Source organism: Streptopelia decaocto (genome assembly GCF_964273445.1).
Source record: "Streptopelia decaocto genome assembly, chromosome: 3".
NCBI lineage: Eukaryota > Metazoa > Chordata > Aves > Columbiformes > Columbidae > Streptopelia > Streptopelia decaocto.
The window spans coordinates 103,340,978-103,362,452 of NC_138656.1; positions in this window are offsets into that span (position 1 = coordinate 103,340,978).

Below are 21,475 nucleotides of genomic sequence, written 5' to 3' on the forward strand. Positions count from 1 at the left end.
AAAAAAATCATATGTCTGGTGATGACAGAGTTACATTAATTCCCTGCTAGTTACCAGGTTGTCTGTAAACACATCTACCTGTTTAGGTGCAGAGCACGATGAGTTCATGCTGTCTCTGCTCTAAGTCAACGAGAGGTAAATCAATACAGAAACTGTTTTGACACCTCCTCATGAAATTTTCCTGGAATTAATATATCCTACCTCTTTGAATAGACATATCCTGACAAGAGTAGACAGAGCCTATATGTGTGTGGGTGCAAATCTTGGCAGTAACATGGAATACCCATGTGCTGATGAATTCCAGGCACTTCTTCCCCTATACAGAGAATTTATTGAGCATATTGTGTTTCCTTAAGCACATCAATGGTGCTTTGAACAAGTTCTTCTTGCCAGTTACCACTTCATTGATAACCTTCTTAAAAAGAAGGAAGATAAACAAAACCGAAGATTAAATAAATATGATACCAAATAAAAACTATCAAAATTTTCCTGACTTGGTTGCCTCTGGCTAGATTTAAAATTCCATTACTGACATTATCTGTTAATCAGTTAATCTTAGATCTCCTGAGGGAGGCTAAAACCCCAACTTCTTTTCTAGATACAGTAAAGAAAAACTAATTTAGACAGTATAAAAGACACTCCAATAACCACATTAACTGAAGAGGAACAGATAATTTTTTAAAAGAAGTCTGAATGGTGTCTGAAAGATTAAAACTGGAATTCAGATTAGAATTATCTGTGACAAATAAGAATTCGTTGGCTAACATTGTTGAAAGGAAACTGAACACAATGTTACATTTACAAGTCAGGGCTTTAAAGCACAATTCTCCTACAGTTCTTGTAGGACATGAAGATACACATCTCTAGGAACGCCACAGCAAACAGGTCCTTGGCTCACTATAGAGTGGGACGTTTCTGGGACATTTGTCCAACAATTAACAGAGTTTAAACAGAGAATATATCATTGTATGTCTTCTCACTGCAGAATCTGTCAGTGAAGAGTGAAATGGCCTCAAGTTGCACCAAGGGAGGTTTAGATTAGATATTAGGAAAAAATTCTTCATGAAAAGGATTGTCAGGCATTGGAACAGGCTGCCCAGGGAAGTGGTGGAGTCACCATCTCTGGAGGTGTTTAAAAGGCATATAGATGAGGTTCTTAGGGACATGGTTTAGTACTAGAGTTAGGTTATGGTTGGACTCAATGATCCTGAATGTCTCTTCCAACCAAAATGATTCTATGATTCTGTGGTTCTATGATTCTTTCTCCATTTTAAACCTGGTAGATCGAGGCCTATATCAGGTATCCACTCTCTAAGTAAGTCACAGCTCAGGAGAAAAGGAGTCAGCTTTGGTCCATGCAGTCTCTCTAAAACATGCACCCATTGTAATGATTTCACATGGGTGACAATGAAGCACTGACACCAAAACAAGTGTGAGAGTCATTGTTTTCTTACCAGAATCACACCTGTGGTTGAAACGAATGTGGACACAGTTATGTGGCAGAGACTGCAGAAGCATATTAGATAAGAGACATCTAGTGTTTTGTTTTGGTTTTTTTTCTGTAAAAGGCAGAAAGACTAGGCAAACATTTATGAAAAGTGATGTGAAATGAACTACATAAAGGTCATTAATATCAGCAGTCATACAGGCATTCTGGAGTCCAGAAGTAGAAATAGTGAAAGAATATGGTCTTGTACATTTGGGACTTGTCTTTCCTGCCCAAGGACTGTAGTTCTGATGGTATTTTTCCCTCAGCTCAGCAGTTTACAGGACGCAGGAGCAGATTTATCAGTCAGTGTGTCAGTGCTTGCTTTCCCTTTATGTAAGCTTCCCTCAACATTCAATCTGTCTTCGGGCAGCTGCCAAGGAGGGTGAGTTTCTTGTTCTGCAAACTGTTCAGCAAGAAGAGCCTCCCCTGATACCAAGAGACAATCTTCTAAGTTCTCTGCACATGTCGAAGATTCAAAACACAGTGACAATGAAAAGAATTTTTACTGAAATTGAAAGACATTAGAGCTATAAATATTACTTTTAAAATGCATTTTTCCTAAAGCAGTCTTTACATATTTGTGTAGCAATCATTTTGGTATTTTTCTTCTATAGATCAGCTTTTTTATAGAAAATAAAATAAAATGGACTCAGCAGTTATTGATGTATTATTATATCACTTTTATCAGATCACATTTGAAAAATAAGATTTTGCATAATTATCCCACTAATTCTATATCTACCCCACCCCCAAAGCAAAAATCAAGGAAAAAATATACTGAAAAACTAGCTCTGTTGTCAAAGCTTCAAAAATCAAATTTCTCAATGTTGCTTTAAAATATGAGAGTAAGTTAAACATGGGTTAAAAATGTAGGACAAGTGAATATGGAGCCAAACCCAGTGTAAGTTGATGGTAGAAGTGTCTGCAAGCTTTACTGCTGATAAAAGAAAGATAAATGTAGGATTTAGATCTGTATAAAACCAGAAAGAAAACAGGCAGCTCCTAGTACTGATAAGAAATAGAACACCGGTGCCAATAGCAGTAACAAGGCAACAGGCACCACCAAGACACCAAGAGATAGGTTGGCAGACAGAAGCAAGAAAGAAATTATACAGACCTGACAATGGTGACAGGACAAGAGTTTGAAGGCTTCCAGCTTTGTGCAACTGGGCAAAGAGCTGCCTGCTCCCTCCTGGGGGAGTACCTGTCCCATGAGGTGCTATGAAGGCCACATAGACAAGCTCCACCAGCCTCCTTTGCTTGGGTTGGCCACCACTGTGCTACTCTGCTGTGGCTTGGGGGCTTCCTGGGGTGTCCTCTGTGGGCACCATGAGAGCAGCATGCACAGGCAGAGAGCCCTTCAGCCTGAGGAAACTGGGAAGAGACGGGCACCCAAGGTGGCGGACACTTCCTTCTAGAGCATGGGCAACAAATATCACAGGAAGATATTCAGATGCTGTGAGGGCATCAGGTGGTCTGATCAGATCTGCCCTTGTTGGTCTAGGTTCCTAATTTTCTAAGAGCTCACAATGGAAGCAAGAAAGAGAAGGAATAGGGCAGATGACACCTCTTGGAAGAGGTGCAAGAGTAGCAAGTGACTTTTTGAGACAGATAGATGGGTACAGCCTCTGCAGCTGGTGAGTTTCCAAAACGATCAGCCATTGCAGCAAAATGCCTATGGCGTTGCTTTGGGTTGCAAGAATGACACTGTAGAAGGCACTCCTGGTAACCCATTGCCATTGTAGCAGGTCCGTTTGCTAATGATGAGTATCACTTGCAAACCCAGATTTCCAGGCCAGCTATTGATCTTGTACCTAACAAGTGCCCTTTGGAAAGACAGTGCTCCCAGGCATTGTGTATGAATGCAACTATTTAAAAATTAGTCTAGACCTTGAAAGAACACAAGAAGCTCTGTAAACAGAGCTTAAGATGCTGGCTGTTCAGGTGGGAAACTATTTACATGCCAAATCTGACCCCATCCCTGCAAGTCATCAACTGAAAATAAACTGTAACTCTGTTTTTTAAATATTCTTTTTTATTTCAGATAGGTCTAGGAGACAGAAAAATAATGCCACAGCAAAAGAGAAGAATGTTAACAAGGCAAGTTCTGCCTTAGTTATCAAGTCAAAGCCAATAGTGTATGTTGGAGAAGACATGAAGTAGGTATTGTTATATGGATTGCTAGTGACACCAGTACCTTGTAATGGCTGTAACCTTCAGATTTTTCCTGCTGGAAAAGCAAGAAAACTAGTAAAGAAAGGAGTGATTTGGCTGTCATAATGCAAGTTAAATTAGTAGAAAACCAGGTTTGCTTTTCTTTCCTGACTAAACCTAACTTACAATAAAAGCAGGGACGTAAAACAGCATACAGTCTGTGCCTGCAGGCATCTCAATGTCAGATGTTGAAAATGCTACTTGTACTCCATTTGTTATATGCAGGATGAACCCCTTTCCTCTGGATTTTCCTGGAATACCAGACTGTATAGGAAAAGAGTGAGGAAAGCACTTGTTTCTTCCATCCTGTCTTACAAAGGCATTCACAGAGAAAAAAACTTTCACATCACAGATCATATCATGGAACTCAGCTTTTATAATGTAAAATGAAGTAATTTCAACCATTTCTTCTCTGTCTTTCATAAATACCTATTTGATGAAATAAAGAAACAACTTTTTTCCACCTCTACAGGGTAACACGGTAAGTACGGATAACTAAAGAAAAAAAGTTTCCTAATTGGATACTGCTCCCACCCTTCCCCAGAAGGGGTTGTATACAGATTAACGTGTTTTCAAGCAAAGAATTATTAATAAATGACCTTTCCTTTTCTAAGATGGCAGTCCAGGCAGCTCAAAATGCAGAGATCCCACAAAACACATCAGCTAATGGTCAAATACATTAAGTCATATATTTGCCAGGCTTTTAGAGTAGGAATGTTCACATAACTTGTTTAAAATGCTCCTGTTCTGTTTGGAGACAGTCAAAAGCCTGGAGATGTTTGGTTTCAGCATCATTCTTAATATAAGCTACAGTCTGTAATGTCATGAAGGCAGTAATAGATTTCTGGCCCTGGCTCCTATCAGCAATGGGAGCAGACCACAGTACCTCAATCATTTTGTACCCTTGTCCTGGCTATTCCTTCGGTCCTGCACCACACTCTTGCAGCACTGGAAGTATGCTAGAAGAGCAATGCACTTCCCAGGGAAGACCTTGTGGAGGGATTCTTTCATCATCAGGGTGTGGTGACCTTGGCCATCCCTGGAGCCAGCATGCAGAGGTCATAGGTTAGCCACAGTTTGAGTCCTATGCTATTGTAAGTGCTCCATACCATCCATTAATGCTAATGGATGCTATGTGCAAACATACCAAATACTAATGTTTCAGAAATTATGAGCCCAATTAAGCAATTGTACTCTTTCTATGAGGTTCCTGGAATACGCTGCGAGTGGTGATAAAGTATCTATGATATGACTGAGATTAAATAATGCATATTTTAAGTAGACATTATTTCCTTGTTTCTAAAGATCACACATGAAACTGGCAATTTTGTTCTTTATGTGTATTAAGTCATAGCACAAGTATTTCTTACTCTTCTGACTACCATATAAGCTTTTTTTCTTTTTTCTTTTTTTTTTTTTCCTTCCCTCTGTGCCACTACATATTGTTTGAAATCCATAACATAGCAGGGTGTGGGAGTCTGCAGGCTGCGACGTTCCCAGGCTTCATCACCATGTGTCGGGCTCCCTGGGAGAGGCAAGGGAAGCCTCATACCCTGCAAGTGGGACGCAGCACGGCAACTTCCCAGCTGTCACCGTATGCCTTCATTGTCACAACAGCTTACAACAGATCAGGGGAAGTGGCTTTGACTAGCATATTAAGAAAACTGGTTGACATCAGCATCCTCAACTAGGTAGGCCAAAACCTGCTAGCTCCCCGGTGGTGTCTCCAAGCACAGCTATCCTTTGTTTGATTAATGAATGGTCTTAGCAATTAAAAGGAAGGCATATGATGGACCTAGTGCTTCCTCTGCAATCCAGCTTCATCTTTTGCTGAGAGCTAATGAAGAGAAAACAAGAAACTGAGATAAACTGCATTGATAAGGAACAGAGCTTGTATATCCCCTTGGGTTCATTTGATCAAGTACTAGAAATGTGTCTGTGGGCAACCACCAGACTAAGAATTTTTCCTTAATTAATAATTTTGCACTTTTGACTTGGTTTAGTGTTTTCTTTACATTTGTCCAGATATTTGAACCAGATAACTAGCAAATGACAGCTTTAAAGGCATTAAGTAAGCAAATATACAAACACACCCAGCCATATCTGCCATGTGTTTTCACATTAATGACATGTGTCACCCTGATCAAGGCAGAGGGATGCAATGATTTGCTTTTTGTGAAAATGTTCACAGCCATGTTTGTGTGAAAGGTTGTTCAAGTAAATTAGTTTCAGTCAATAGAACTATGGAAAAATGGGTTAAGTGCTAAACAGACAGGTGGATCCAGTCAGCCTTTTGTGTATTTTCACCAAATCTGTGGGAAGGGTTAGGGGATCGCATTTCCCCCTGCAGCAGTAAAAGCCACAGGACTCCTTCTTGTGGCTTTGGGAGATCAGTTCTAGTGTCTCCCAGGGGGTGGGGTAGAGTCCCACCTTGAAATCACCTCTTTTAGGTGCAGCTTGGATGAGGGGCAGAAAGTAGGAATTAGAAAAAAAATCCTTAGGGCTTCAGGCTAACTGATGTAATTTTGAGTGTCTGTGAAGCTTGTCTGCTTTTCCCAGAAACTATCTGCCCCTGAAAAATGTGACTCTCTTAAAACTGTAGAACTACAGTGTTATTCCTCATGTTGTGTGGATGACAGGATTTATGTGTATAAAAGAGGTATTCAGCAAAACGGACCACAGATTTTGAAACCCTGGCTCAGGCTTGGATATGATCAAAGAGCAGATGGCTGTAAGCATCATACAATGTCTCCCTTGCACCACTTTTAAGGATATATTTTAAGGTGAGCTCATAAAGAAACCTAGAGTCCTTGCTAGCCCTGGTGGATGTACACCCTGTCTCTTCTGCTCTGTGCTCACTCACAGTCCCAAAACACCCTTCACTGATATTGTTTCCACTCACAGAAAAAGTGCTAGTCTTGGTGTCAGCAGAGTTTGTATCCAATAATTGAAATCTCTGGGGATGTAAAAATCAATTCTTTGTTCCAAGTCCAGCAATATTCTGTATCAGCAGAACTGTGTAACTACACTGTGATTACAGCGGTTATAGAACAAGTTAGTTAACTACTACCAAAATGAGGAGGTGGAGAGGAAGACAAGCATTTCATCTTTTAGGTCACATCGCACTTTATTTCTGTCAGTGTTTTGCCTTACTGGGGGAAAAAAATGTTGCTGTGCCTGGGCAGAATGAAGAGGAAAGCTGCAAAGCCATGCTGCACAATATGGTCCGGATCCACATCTTCCTAAAGCTTGCAGGTGTTTATCCAGAGGTTTTTGTTTTGGTTTGTTTTTAGTGAAGATACTTTCACTTCTGGAAAAAAAAAAAAAAAAATTAGACTGTCAATAATTTACATTTTCCAGAGGGAAACTTGATATTTCAAGCTCTACCTGTCAAGTCCTGCCTGAAGACTTCATGGTTTTCCAAAAGTTCCTGTATATCTTTCTTCTAAGCTCTGAAGGAATCATCTCTCTGTTTGTCACCAACATGCCAATATGGGACGCTCACAATTTTGCAGTTATGTTAGTACAGCTCCAAGTGAACCACAAGCAGGATTTTATCCCAGAGAATGACAAAGGCATTGAGCTTTGGATGAAGTAGTAGATTGTGTTGGAGGCATCAGCAATAAGAACACCTTGCAACTTAGCTCTCATAGATGGAAACTAAAAATATTATTCACCTATTTTGTGTTAAATTGTATGAAATGCCTACAAGCCTGCAGTCCCCCACGCTGGCAGAGCTTTAGAGGGGTGAGGGATACTGCCCCAGATCACTGACAGCTGGAAGGGGAGCAGGCTGCCCAAATAGGAGTTCTGTGCTGATTTAATCCCACTGAACATCTCGTATCTCTCTCTGCAAGCAAATAACCATGTTTCATGCAAGCGGGGTGCACACAACCTTACGTAAGATTTGTTGAGGTGGGATAGCAACATTAATGTGTGAAACATGATCTGCATTTTGTAAAGTCAGAACTGCAGTGGTTAATGAAATAATATTACTGATCATTAAAAATAAACCCAAATATTTAAAATTCACTTTCGATTTGGGAGGCTAACATATTATGTGGAAGTCCTGAGGAACTCCATCTTCTACACTGACAGTTTTATTCTACACATTTGGTGTTTTAGTTGCAAGATAAGGTATTCAAAGAAAATTACAGGTATCCATTATTTCAATAGAGCTATTTTTTTCAAACTCAGCTGAGAAATTAATTTCTGGAAACAAAATAATGACAAAAATGTCCTATATATAATTATGATGTACACATACACTGAATTGTCTATTTATGTGGTTAGTATAACATTTTTTTCTTTTGAAACTGTTTTCACATCTTGAAGGAGTGACTGAGAAGTGCACAAGGGCAGTCTCCACTACGAGTATGATACACCAATAAAACATTCAGAATATATTCTAATCTTCTTTCCTATAACATATTTTAAAATTATGCAAAGTTCAGAACTGGAGCTGAACCTTCACTAGTCCAGGATAAGCTGTCAAAGCATTGCTGAGGGATTTGACCAAGCAGTTCCAATTAATATCATACTAAATCCCTATGCACAGCTTTAAAAATCGAGCCCTAAAGGACTAACCTGTTTGCCTACATTCTTTATTATTACTTTTATGTCAACAGGATTTGTAGAGCTAGGTAACACCAGTTCATCACTGCCACCACCTGGTAAAATTCCAAAACCTTATATTCATGAACACAGGTGTGTCAGAAAGATAACAAGGGGTTAAACAAAGAAGAAAGAGCAAATCATGGAGGTAATCAGCATGAGCAGTGCTTCAATGCAGAGTGGAAATGTGAGGACCTACACAATAGTTTCAAATCTACCTAGACTGGAAAGAGAAGACCAAACCTCCAGAGATGTAGGTGGTTTGGGTTGCGGGTTTTTTTTGTTTTTGTTTTTTTTTTTTGGTTGGTTGGTTGGTTGGTTGGTTTTGGGGATTTTTGTTTTTTTTTGTTTTTTTTGTTTTTTTGATTGATTGATCTGGTTGTGGGTGTTTTACAAAGAGGAAAGATAATAGCATTATCCTTCAAATCCTGTTTGAACTGCCGAACTGTTCAATATTGTCTCACTGGGTTGACAACCATTTACCTTCCCAAGCAAGATATTTAGGACTTAGCTGCTGGCTGATGGTCTTTCCCATGTTTCCGCTACCATCCTCTTCCCTTGGTTCCTGGTACTCAGATAAATGGCTCAGAGCCATTTATCTCCCATGTGCTCCTCCTAAATCTTTAATCCTGCTTATAACGTCATCTCTTTAATCATGTAATGATTCAGTCCTCACTCCAGCCAAATATCTGTCAGTTAATCAGCCAGCACCAGAAAGTCCTGAATTCCAGGTGGGATTGTGAGGCACCCACAACAGTGCAGAAGCTGGCGGGTGGCACAGTCACACACAGAGGCAGATCTCAGCTTCTCAGTATTTACTTCTTCCACAAATGTTGCCACATTCTTTAGGTGTGTGGCATTTTCATCTAATTTTAAGCAGGGAATATCTGGGGCATATGGGAAAACTGTATCAATGCTGACTGGGAGCTGGGTATTAGCTTTTGGGCTGAGTTTGCTGAAAGAGGATTCCTTGCTGCAGGCCATTTCCACAATTCAAGGACTAACAGATTTCATGCGATTTTAATAATTGTGATAAAAAATATACCACAATTTTAGGTCACTAGTTCTTTCTCTGGTAGGAGCTGCAGTGCAAGACTTCCTGCAAGCTACTGGACAGAATAGAAAGTTGTCAATAAAAATGTAATAAATTAGCAAAAATAATCTGGACAGTGGGAAGGTGGCTGAAGTAATTGTTCTGTTGATGGTTTTATTTCCCCTACTGTTTTAGCTTGGCACCTTTTATATAACTTACACTATCACAACTGTCTTTGTGCCAGGAGGAGTGAAGCACTCTCCTGTTCCAAGCTTCTGCTACTTTAGATAAGCCAGCAATAATTATTTTCAAGTGAAACAAAATTAACCCTTACAATGGAGCCTGAGTCTATAGCTGAGTTCTGATTTGGAAGTAATTTGTCTTGGGATACAAAGACCTCGATTCCTCATAGTACCAAACTGTGTTCTTGCAGATTCAGAGTTATATTAGCAAACCAAAATTCTTAAAACCAGTATTATAAATCTGTCATCATTGTTTTATTGTAACTCCATGTTGCTATAACTCCACGGCAAGGATTATACATTGGGAATGAAGCATAGATGAAGCCTGTCTCCCCATCAATTTAGAAACTAAAGACACAGTTGTCTGCAGCCTTTACAGTCAGAGTGGTTACCACTGTGAGTTAGAATTTCTTGTGTGCCTGTTTTGATATGTACATCCGTAAGCTTAATTAAGGCACAGCAGAGGATCAGACAAAGAAAATACAGAAAAGCGTTACAGGTAAAAATTGAAAGAGTAAAAGGCTGAAGGGAAGGGACAGGATAAAAGGTATAAGAGGTGGAAGAGATGAAACTAAATCACCTTCTGAAGTCCCTTTTCCGTGTTTCCCATGAGTTTGTAACAGATAACAGAGGGTCCTGTTTTAACAAACCCCATTTCATAGTACACATTTCCCTTGCCTGCATTTTGAGACTGTTAATGCTACTATGCTGATGTAAAAAGTACAGCACAGGAGAAATAAGGGAATTCCACGGGTATTCTCTACTTTTAGGCCAACACAGGGAAATGGATTTGTACCTAAGCAATACATAAGTTGTCATTTAAAAGTAACATTAACTGAATCCCTATCAAATTACAAAAACATGCAAAATAACAGAAAAGAAAAATGACAGACAGCTCTAAAGAAGAATAAATAAATGTTGTTTCTCTGCTCTAAAGTGTTGTATGACAGTTACATACATCAGCAGATAGTGTGATATATTTGTCTTAGTCTGCAGAAGAGTGGTGTCTGTGGAAGACATGTCATGGTACACCTATCTACATATTCCACAATCTGTTAGCAAGTGCAGCTCTTCTTGCTGATAAGAAGCAGCATTTCTGCTGACTCCTCCCATTGAGTAATTCAGTAAATCCACAGTAACAAGCAAAAGCATACCCTCCTGAATTGCCACAAAGAGGTTTAGACAGCCAGTAATCCTGACCCAGGCATGCCCACCTGTAGTAAGCCGGACATCTGTTGAAGGTGTGTTTGAATACATAGCACAGACATACCCACCTAATCCTTCACATTCATGTGCAGGTCATGTTATACTGCTCTGGTGAAATCTAGCATTCCCTTCTTCCCAGTTATCCACGGGTGTGCAATTAGAAGTGAAGTAGGCAGACAGATGTTGAGCAAGCACTGAGACGTCACCATCCATCATCAGCTAGCAGATACTGAACTTGGCTGACTAAGCCCACTTAGTCAGATGGTTTGGCACACTGTCTCTCAGCACTAGGTTTTTCACTCAGGATCTTAAATTGTACTAAAAGTTCACTCCGTAAATCATGTAAAACTGGGGGATGGAATTGGCTTTGGTTTTTGCCATCAAGCAAAGTTATTAGAAATTCAGACCTTTTACAAGCAGTTTTGCTTCTCTGTTTAAGTCTCACCTTTCATCTCAAGATAACATCACTGCTTATTTAAAAGAGAAAGGGCATTTAACAAGTTATTAAATTGAATTCCTTTCCTCCATGCTGCATGTGCTTAGGCTTGCATATGAAGCATAAAAGGTAAAACCAAAGGTCTAATGGATGGGACCATAAGGACCTTCACATGCCATCTCAGAGTAAAAGAGATCAAACAAAGACTTTTGGGAGCTCAGAAACATGTCATCATATGTGGTATTTCTCTTGTCAGCAGCAAAGCTGTCTCTAATGCACAGCACACTTAGCAAATCAAGAATGCTTCAGGCCAAATTTGGGTAAAAGCTAAAGCTTTGCCTCCCACAGGTTTTATCTGCAGCTGCTGAAGCAAACATTTCTACCTCCCTTTCCTCACTGAATGGGAGATTGTGTTTCAGACCATTGTTTTCTGTAGACACTTATTAACCCTGTTGAATTTAGAGCAGGGGATTGCACTCAATATCTATTGATTAGCAGTCAGTGCTGCAGTAATCCTTAGGCCTTGATCAATTTGGGCTGTTGACTAGGACTTGGTACACAGCAGTGCCCTTTTCAGCAGTCATTGATATGCATGCAAGGATGTGGGAGAGGTAGGAGGGAAGGTTAGCATGAAGTCAAGTGTTTATACATTACAGGAAATTCCTGGTGAGGTGATGGCAGCTTTTATCATAGCCTGACAGAGTCCAGGGTTTAAATCATGCAAGCGTACATCAAACCAAAATACTTCTCGAGACAGTGTCAGAAAACAGAATCCATTATTCACTACCTAGGTAGAAAAAGAATCAGCTGATTCTTCCAAGCTCCTCTCCTCCAATTAACAGTAATATGATAAAGCTTTATGGTTCATTTGTTTTTCTCTCTTTGCTCATCCTTTCTGCTCAGAACTGGATGTGATTTGACATAGCACCTACTTCTAATAGGGAACTGCCTTCTCCAAAACATGTCTCTTGCACTGCAGACGAACTACAAAGACACCTATTTATTCACAGTACAGCTTGGCTCTTTTTTTTTTTTTCTTTTCCAAATACGCTCTTCATTTTTTCCTCCTGCTAGCTTTCATTCAACCTTGACTTCAGCCTCTGATTTACAGGCAGAGATGGTGTACCTTGGGAAGAATTTAGCAGATCTTTTTCCAGCTGCCCACCACATTTCCCCTCCAGCTTAGATGCCTGCATAGCAGCCACCAAATTGTAACTTCCACAAAATAAATAATAAACTGCAATGCCTTTTTTATTTAATATTCCAGTCTGAAAACAATGGTGATTCAGAACTGCTGATTCAGGAGCTGTCTTTTTGATATGTGAGCATAGACCTCCAAGAGGCATATAGAGCAGACAGCTGAGGACAGGATTAACTTTACCTAATTCCAATTAAGTTCTGACCCCTCATGAATCAGAGCCCTTTAAAAATCAAAATAAGATATTGCAGTGTGTAAAATTACAGATTTTGTTCCTTGCATTTTTAAGGAAAATGCATTTAAGAAACTTGCTCCTACAATAGTTGGAATCACTAGAGAAATACATCCTTGTAGATTAGTAATATGAGTTGTGGCTGTGTATTTCCTGATGGGTTTCATGGGGTGAGTCCAGTGGATGGCTGTGGTTAAATGCCAGAGAAAATGAATACGGTCTTTGATTATGCAATTGATTCCCTGGTGATCAGATGTGACTGGAACAATCTATCTGCTGGGACACCATAATAACTCTTTTTCATATTGAATTAGAGTACTGTTACAAGTCTGAAACAAAAGTCATTTGAAATTCATTTTTCTGTCATCCATCTCTCTCTGTATGCTTCACCCTGTCTGCAAAGAAAGCACCATCTGGAAAGGAAACTTTCTAGGGAAAAAAAGCATCTGGACATGATCTACCTATGGCCATCCACCTGCCCTGTTACTAGTCCAAGGATGTTTGTTTCAGGATGTCATTTCTTGTTTATTGACAGGAGAGATTAAGTTACACTCTCCTTTCCTACATTTATTTTTCTTATGACCAGTTTTCACTAAAGTCTTGAAATCTCTGTTTCACTTAAAAAGGAAATTAATAAAACCCAAGAGACATTAGTACAAATTACAGAATAAATAGGTGCTTGTTATATATTCATAGAACCACAGAATGATTGAGGTTTGCAAGGACCTCTTAAGATTGTCTAGTTCAGCCCCCCCACTCCAGAAGGGTTAGCTGGAGCAGGTTGCCCTGAGAGTTTGCTAATATCTCCATCTATGGAGATATCCAAGATTGGTCCTAAGCATCCTGTTCCAATGTTCAATCACCCTCACAGTAAAAAAACCCAAAAAAAACAACAAAAAAAAAATTTCTTGCATTTAGACAGAATATGGTGTGTTCTAATTTGTGCTCATTGCCTCTTGTCCTGACAATAAACTCTACCAAGAAAGGTCCGTTGTCTTCTTTATGTCAAATTAGGTTTGTATACACATCAGTAAGATGCCTCCAGAGCCTTCTCTTCCCCAGGATGAACAGACCCAGCTCCCTCAGCCTACCTTCACATGAACAAAGTTCCGGTCCCTTCATCATCTTAATGGCTCTCCACTGGACTTACTTCAGTATGTCCACCTACCTCTTGTACTAAGGAGCCCAGCACTGGACACAGCACTCCAGATCCTCCTCAGCAGTGCTGAGTAGAAGGGAAGGATCACCTCCTTTGACGTTCTGGCAACGCTCTGTCTAATGCAGCCCAGGATGTTGTTAGCTTCATCTGCTGTAAGTGCATGTTTCTGGCTCATGATCAGCCTGTCATCCAGCAGGACCCCAAGGTACTTCCCTGCAGAGAAATTTTCCAGTTGATCATCCTGAAGTGTTTATAGGTGTGTGGATTATCCTTCCTCAGGCACAGAGTTTTGAACTTCCACCTACTGGACTTCATTACATTCCTGTCGGCACAATTCCTCAGCTTGTCAAGGTCCCTCTGGGTGGTCCCATCTCTGAACTTTCTGAGGGTGAAATATGCCCCAGCATCAAGGTCATTAATAAAGAAGTTAAGCAGGAATGGCCCCAGTATCGACCTCAGGTCACCACTACTGACTTGCCTCCAGCTAGACTTTCTGCCGGTAATCACAGCCCTCTGGGACTGGCTTCTCAGCCCACGTTCAGTCCACCTCACTGTCCACCTACCTAACCCATACTTTGTCCGCTTGTCTATGAGAATGTTATGTCAGAACTATTACTAAAGTCACAGTAAAGAGCATTCACTGCTCTCCCATCATACAGCAAGCTAGTCTCTTCATTACAGAAGGTTATCAGTTTGGTTGAGCACGATTTCCCCTTTGTAAGGTAGGACTGCACATAACGACTTGAGTAACTGACTGTCACAGAGGCACCCTGAAGGTAGTTTAGATGGACAACAGGGTCCAAAACAAACTTTTATTTGGTAAAGAAGGTGCAGCAGATTAACCGGTGCAAGACAGGGTTTTAGCCTTCCAATAGTGACATAAATACAGGTTCAAGTATCAGTCAAGGTAATTATTAAAGGTGCAGCAAATAATAACAGTGGAGATCCACAGTGTGCATACACGTGGCTCACCAAAAACAATGCCAGAGCTGTCCCTGACTCCGTGAAAAGTATACACTTGCCTGAATCTGCCAAGGAATTTATTAAAGTTTTACACGTGCTTATATCTAAGCATGGAATAAGCACCCACGATTCTGAGAGTAATTATTAAAGAAAATTTTATCACTCACCCACGTGGCTCAGTGGGGGAATCCCGGTCCCAGGAGATTACCTTAGGCAGCCATCCTGCCTAAGAGGGAGGGCTCTCGGCCACAGACTTTTGCCTCTGCTCCAAGAGGTCCGCTCAACCTGTGGCTGGCCTCGTCGGGGGTCCCAATTATATAGTTTTGTCAGGTCTGACTGTAGGCATTCCAGAAGCTTCTCTGCACCCCCACTCTGGCTGTGGGTGCCCAGTGGCTCCTTGGCACCTCTGCGCCCTCACCCCTTCTCTCTCTTAACGACCCTGGCCAACGGGCCCTGGGGTCAAACAAAGGAAGCTGTTAACCCCATCGCAGGAGAGGGGTGGGGAGATGTGTCTGCACCTTCCATATCGAAGGAAGGGAGGGGAAGAGAGGGGGCTTGTGCATCTGCCACACTGACAAACACTAAAACTCTGGGTATAATTTAACCTGCCTTTGTTACACGCTAGCTAATGTGAGATAATACTTCAAAATCTATATGAGTAATAGTGGCAGACTCTATCGAGTCTATTTGGTGTGCAGTCTTATTATGTTCCTACAAAAGCTGTGTCTGGGCCACAGAATAAAGGTGTTCTTACATTGTTCTATAACACACCTTGGGATGTAGGAATCCATCCTGAAAGAAGGGAAGGTTGCGGTTTCCCTGGGGACCACTCAACAAGCATGATAGGCAGCATTTTCCAGACTGAATTCAACTTGAAAGGGAGGTGGTAGCAAGCAGGAGGCCAACAGTACTGCTCAGGTTAAAAAGATGAAATGGGAAAAGGAAATTCTCGATAACCCTCAAACTAACTAACTAGTTAGTGAGAGACCCTTGCTGAATCAAACAAGGCAATGTATTAAAGCTAATAGAGAATATTGCAGGACCGGACTTGAAACCTGAAGTCTGAGACTTTGTGGTGATTCTTCTGAAGATGATTGCTTTTTGTGACACATTTGTCATTATTTTAGTGAAATGAAGAAGCAGATGCTGTGAATTAGATTCAGACCTTTATTTCTTAAAGAAGTCAAGTAGATCAGCCTGATTGGAAAGACATTCTGTTTGATTCTTTTGTTGAATAGCATTGCCCTGTTCTGTTTTTGGTTGCCTTGCCCCTGTTTTCTCACAAGCTTTTGTGAGGAAAAAAAAAAAAAAAGATAGCCTTGAAGTATCTAAGAGAATTGAGAAATGAAAATAAAAGTTTCATACATAAGTTTTTTAAAGGATAAATTTTCCTGTCTCAGAACATGACACTCTTTAGCTAGTCAAGGTAAAGAGGGAAAAACTAAGTGAGAAGGATTATTCCACATTTCCTAGCTGCAGGATTCCTCTGCTGTTTATCACTGGATGCTTCAACAGACCATGGGTACGACCCAGAACATAGTCCCTGTGCTCAGAACAACTGGCAGTTAAAACCCTGATCTTAATGTGCAGTCAAATCCTATAGTTGCAGCAGCAATTTTTGTTTTAATATTAATAAATATTAAACTTATTGATATATCTCGTATCACCATAGGGAAAATTCACATCTGAAGAGCAGAAGGATGGAAAGTAAGGCTTTAAACTGTGCCAAAATGCCTAAAATGCAATTTTCAGAAACTTTTTTTTCATCTTTATCTCCATCCATTGAAACTGCAGACTTTGTCAGCAGTCATTTTATCAATACCTTACTTGGACATGTGAAATACAGCTCTTTGTACTTTCCCCTACAAAATTAATAAATTCCCATGTATGCTGTTAGTTTATATACCCCTAAGACTGCACTTGTTTCATGCTACACATTAAGTTCCACTGGGAGGAACAACAACCGACAACCAAACAGCACGTGGCCTTTATCTATAACAAAAAAACTTGCAGAAATGAATTATTTTCATTCAAGTGAAACAAAATAATTTTTGCTTCACAGTAATAACACTGTTCAGTAGTTACAAAGATATCTACATGCAGGCAAGTTTAAACTGCTCCCTGCCTGTGGAAGTGGGAGAAGGCCAGTCGCACAAAATAACACACTGATCTTTTTTTACCCACAAAAGAATGTATCATACAGCCTGTATTTTAATAAGTAGACCAAACTCTGTTTGCTTAGGGCTTTTCCTGGTGACTCTTTTTTTTTCAAAAAAAAAAAAAAAAAAAAAAAAGAGGTTTTCTGGGTTTGGATGTGGGTTTTTTCAGATTTTTTTCAGTTGTTTTGTTTTGTTTTGTTTTTTCTTTTTCTTTGCTCACAGTGGGAATAAAGAGGACAAGACACCTCGTTGGACTGGTGTAAATGTAGGGAAGGGGACCTGGAACAAGGCTGGTCCTTCTTATTAGTTCAGATTAAACAGAAATTTGCCTTCTTGTTGAGTATGAGTCTCAGCTAAGTGCAGCTGTGGGAAGGGGGAGAGATGGAGCCAGGGCAGGAGATGGTTAAAGAACAGGCTTGATCTTCCTCCTACCGCTAGGGACCTGGGCAAGGAATTACTGATTTAGGAAGTTCCATTTTCTCTTCCCTTTTTCAGTCCAATCCATAACCTTGTACATATCCCATCTCAGTCACAGTCACAGGGGTTGGCAGATTTTTAGGGATCTGCTAGAATTTAATAGTGCTTTAGACTTTTGTGCTTGAGACTGGACCATAAAGCAATGTTGGTCTCTCCTGGAGCCAAGGTAGGTTTTTGACTTAACTTTTCATTTATATGCTTTTCCCTTTCAATGATTTACATGTCCTTAATAATACCAAATTTGTGTTCATGAAAGCAACAATTGCGCATATAGTTACTAACATTCATTAGGGGAACGGATGGCTTAGAGAATATGTTAGCACCACTAGTGTTAATTCAGCAAACTGAATATAGATTAAAAGCTATTTACATCCAATACATTTTTAATGATTCCTGTATCAGTTTGATAATGATATCAGTTAATGAGCTGACTGAATACAGATCTAGCTCTGATCTCATACATTTTATACCCTCTTATGCACTAATTAGCAAAAGTAACAGGTTGTCCCCAGAACCCTAACAGAATCTTGATTTTGTTGAGGTTAAAACACTAAAAAAACAATAATGAACCAGGAGACTGAATAAAATACATCAAGCAGTAGATGGAAGTTGATTTTTTTATTTTTTTTTTTTATTTTAGCAAAATTTTTGATACTATGTCTCACAGTATCCTGCTGGACAAAATGTTCAGCATGCAGCTAAATATGTACACAATATGATGGCTGAAAGGTTGGGCTAAAGTGTTGTCAGTCATAAAGGGGATAACATCAGGCTGGCAGCCAGTCACTAGTGGTGTTCTCAGGGCTCAATTTTAGGACCAGTTCTTTTCAATACTTTTATCAATTACGTGGACACAGGAGTTTTGTTACAAACTGAGTAAATTTGTCAACGATACTGAATTAGGAGGAGCTGTTGATTCCTTTAAGGGTAGAGTGGCCTTACTTTTTTTGAACTGAACACTGAAGGCCACAAACAGACATAAGCATTGACCTGCTTCTGGATACTTAAATACAGTAAAACTCCTATCAGTTCACTTTTAAACATAGCAATACTTCCCTTAATGCCCAAGTTTTTCCCCACTGACCTTTCCACAAAGATATTCAGAAACTGTTGATAAGGCTCATTGCTAGTGAACAATCACAACGGAAGAACTGTATTTTTATTTTCAATATAACTGTGGGGAAGAATATTAAAAAAAATATATATATCCTAAAAGCTTATATTTATTGCAAAGATGGTATAGGAATGAGCTTAGCTTTCAGGTACACTCATTTTTACAAAGAAGTATTGTTACTTCATGATCAACGTAAGATCTTGCCACACTTTGTAATATCACGTTATCACCAACTAAAGCATATAGAGTCCAACACTGCCATGGCTTCTGAATCTTGGCATATGTATTTCCTCTCTACTAATTAATTATTTGACTCATTTAGTTTCATTAATATATAGCTTTCTTGACTGTCCATTTTTCCCTTTTATAATGATACACATTTATCTTACTATTGTAACATTCCTCTCTCAACATGCTCATGTGCTGACCCATGCAATTTCACAAGTCTGATAGCTTTGTATGCTATATAGTTGCATATATATAAAATATGAAACATTTTGAATACACAAACACTATATTTTTCCTCTTTTCCCAAAACCTAACAATGCTGTCCCTCAATTTTATAATTTATTAATCAGCCATCTAACCTCCTGAAGCTTTAAACATTATTTCTTCCACTTCACTGTTCCTTTAGATATTTTTCGTATCTCTATTCAAAATCTACCTTTTTGGCTTCTATATAATTTTAAATTCTGGTCAAAGTTTTTGACAAATACAAAATAACAATCATCTTGCATAATTCCACATCAACACTCTGATAAAAAAAAAAAAAAAAAGGATGTCAATCGTTTTAGTATATTTACATTAAATTGAATATGGACCTTTTCCAACTGCAATGAGTATTTTTAGCCACACCAGCCACACCTCCTTCAATCACTTATTTTTTCTTGAAAATTTGTCTTCACTGGGAAACATACTAATAAAGCTGATCAGTACAAGTATTAATTTGTTCTCAATTTCACTACTGATACTTTATTAAACAAAAAGGTGTAAATCAAAATGACGCTGAGCGATGATTAAGCAAAATGTCTTGTTTTTATAGAAGTGCCCATTGCAAACTTTCTTTTTGGAATGCAAAGCCTATCACTTTAATTATATGTCTATTATCGGGGGATATGAAAGTGTATATTAAATTATTGAAATGGATTACCTCAGTTACACAGTGGTTATTAACAGGAAGAGCTCCCAGTTTTCATATTATGTACATCAGTAACTTTAATTGCATTAGGCTGAGCTAGGAGAGCTATTTTAGGAGATATTTCAACAGCACAACAATTTCTGCTGGCTTTTTGCCTGCTGTAGCTCAATTTCTGAGGGTTCCCTCATAAATGCTAACTTATTATTTCTGTCAGTCATGCTTTAGCAAACACAGCCTCATTAAAACTACCCTAAAGTGGCTTCAGTTTTGAAAACTCTCCCTTGATGTCTCCATGAGACAACTGGTGCTGGAGGGCTATTTCTTGCGTTTGGTTTGAGAGATGAGTGTTATAGAGTACAAATTTGCAAAAGACCAGTTTTGGGGCCAACAGTAGTAAAAATGATGGACTGTGATGAGTTCAGGCTTTCTAGAGATAGGATGCAAAACTGCCTATGATATTAAAAGTACAAAGTAATTTAGCTTTTAAATTAAGGTTTGCAAGCACTGATACACAAGTACAAAATCAATTGGCTGTCAGCTATTGGCTAATAGTGACTCAGTGACCTGCCTGCTCCTTCTGGGAGTTGTGAGCAGAGGTTTATAATGGGGAAGGCAGTGTTTCTTTTCTGCTAATAATGTACTACATGCTGAAGACACTTTATCAGAAGGTCCTGGAAGGACAAGGTAATTTTCCTGAAACAGGTAGGTATTGGTGAGATCCCACACTGTTATACACAAGCTTCTTATCCTGTGCTAGAGTGAGGGGCCCTGACCGAAAAGACTTCCCAGGGATTTTTCTTAAGGTTATCAAGGCAGAATCATCTCTCATGTAACTGTAGGGAAGATACTTGTCTCTAGTGTACATCTGCCTGTGTGCATGGACAATGTCATTCCAATGGCCCTACTGATTTGCTGCATTACAACAGCGGATGTCTGTAAGTTTAAGAACATTTCCCTTAGAGTCAGAGGTAGGTGCAGTAAAATTCTCCACAGGTCAAAGACTAGAGGAAGAACATGAACAGTGTAAAGGAGGAGGCTCATGGGGACTGAGCATGAGTTGTTATACTTTCTTAGACCAAAGGACCCAAAAACGTCCTAGGAAACATGCAGAGATTTAAAATATGCAGAGAGAAAGCAGCCCCAATTCAAATCCTGTAGCAAACAAGCAGTGTTTTCATGCAAGTGTGTCAACAAGTGGAGATCCCACAAAGTGGCAAGACAAGTCTATTGCCTCAATGAAACTTGCATTTTTACCCAGTACAGCTGTGTGAGCTTCATCCCCAGACACTGATAATACATTTTGTCCCTAGGACTCTACACACAGCAGAAAGAAAGGAATAAATGGGATGTAGCTTTAGAAATGGATAAGTAAATGGAACTGGAGAGGGTGTAAGAGCTGAATTGCCTATCTACTGTTAATTTTTATTTGGCAAGGTGGTTAAATAGCCTTATTGTCACAGCATTTCAGTAAGTCAGAAGAATTAGTTTAGCCTCACAACCTTATTATTTAAATCACATACAAATAGGGAACTTGATCTTGAAACTCTGTTCCACAAATCACCTAAGATGTCTACTGTGAGAGATGGGCAGTATTTAAGTGCTGAAGTTGGAAACTGCAGAAATGTCAGCTCACCAGTAACTTAAGCTCCCAATAGTCTAGTTTCTCAATTTCTTTTATTGAAATTTTTTAAATAACTAAAAGACAAGAATCCTGTTCCCTGCTACATAAATGATCCTCTGGGAGTACTGAAAGCACAAAAAAAAAGAAAAAAAAATAAATGTATATATATATATATACACA